The sequence below is a fragment of the Mus pahari genome, chromosome 21, assembly GCF_900095145.1.
Source record: "Mus pahari chromosome 21, PAHARI_EIJ_v1.1, whole genome shotgun sequence".
Lineage (NCBI taxonomy): Eukaryota > Metazoa > Chordata > Mammalia > Rodentia > Muridae > Mus > Mus pahari.
In genome coordinates this window covers 21247154-21248413 of record NC_034610.1, presented here as the reverse complement: position 1 = coordinate 21248413, position 1260 = coordinate 21247154, and the positions used below count along the sequence as shown (strand labels likewise).

Genomic DNA, 1260 nt, shown 5'->3' with positions numbered 1-1260 from the left:
AAGCTCCTTTCTCTGTGATAACTCCAGCTGTGTCAAGTTGACACAAAACTAGCCAGTACAACACCTCACTAGGCCTCAGCAAAGTGTTTGGAGGACACTCTAAGTGTCAGCCCCTCTAGCTCCAAGCTCCCCTGTTGCATAAGTTAGTCAACTTCTTGGAATTACAAAGTTCTCCCCTTTACCTGAATAAGCAGGTCTGCTTTGGGAACTTACAAGGCTCCCATTAGTGACTTAGAAATATTAGAGCATTCTATATTTTGCAGTCGGGCAGGTGTCATGTATCTGTGTTTCCCTACTTCATGAATATGGAGGTAAATTTGACTTTATACCTTATCACAGTCCAATTACATCAAAGCCTGACAATTCAACTTATCCAAAAGAACATTACCTTGGGACTTTTAGTTCATTTGCCTAGTAGGCAGGAGGGTGGCTATATTTAACATCAAAAATAAATTTAATAGAACTGAAAACCAAGAAATGAACCCACACACCTATGGTCACTTGATTTTTGACAAAGGAGCTAAAACCATCCAGTGGAAAAAAGACAGCATTTTCAACAAATGGTGCTGGTTCAACTGGTGGTTAGCCTATAGAAGAATGCGAATTGATACATTCTTATCTCCTTGTACAAAGCTCAAGCCCAAGTGGATCAAATCCACATAAAACCAGATAGATTGAAACTAACAGAAAAATAAATTTTTTTAAAAAATTATAAATAAGCGGAGGGAGGGAGGGAAGGAGGGAGGGTGAGAGAATGAGAGAATGAGAACACAAAGGAAAGAATGGGACTGGACAGACAGCTCAGCAGTTAAGCTGCTCTGCCATGGGACCGAGAACTTTAGAGCCCATGTGTGAGTAAAAACTGGCTCTAAACTCCAAGGGATCTGTTGCCCTCTTCTGGCCTCCAAAGGCACTGCAAGAATGTGGTACACAAGTAGATATGCACGCAAATTACTTCTCACACACATAAAATGAAACTTTTTCTTTTTTTAAATCCAGAAATATGTCAGGAAATTTTAGGCCACACCTTTAATTGCAGCAATCAGGAGACAGAGGCAGGCAGATCTCAGGAGTTTGAAGCCAGTCTGGTTTACAGAGTGAGTTCCAGGACAGCAAGGAATACAGGAGGAATACCCTGTCTCAAAAACACTAAGGGGAATGGAGATGGCTCAATGGTTAAGAGCACCAACCTTGGGCAGTGGTGGCGCACACCTTTAATCCCAGCACTTGGAAGGCAGAGGCAGGCAGATTTCTGAGTTC

At 42.0% G+C, this 1260-nt stretch overlaps 1 protein-coding gene across 3 annotated transcripts in view; it reads right to left on the bottom strand.

Annotated features, from left to right (window-relative positions):
- Positions 1-1260, bottom strand: part of Luc7l (LUC7 like) — a 36660-nt gene that overhangs the window by 6773 nt on the left and 28627 nt on the right. The window lies entirely within an intron of this gene.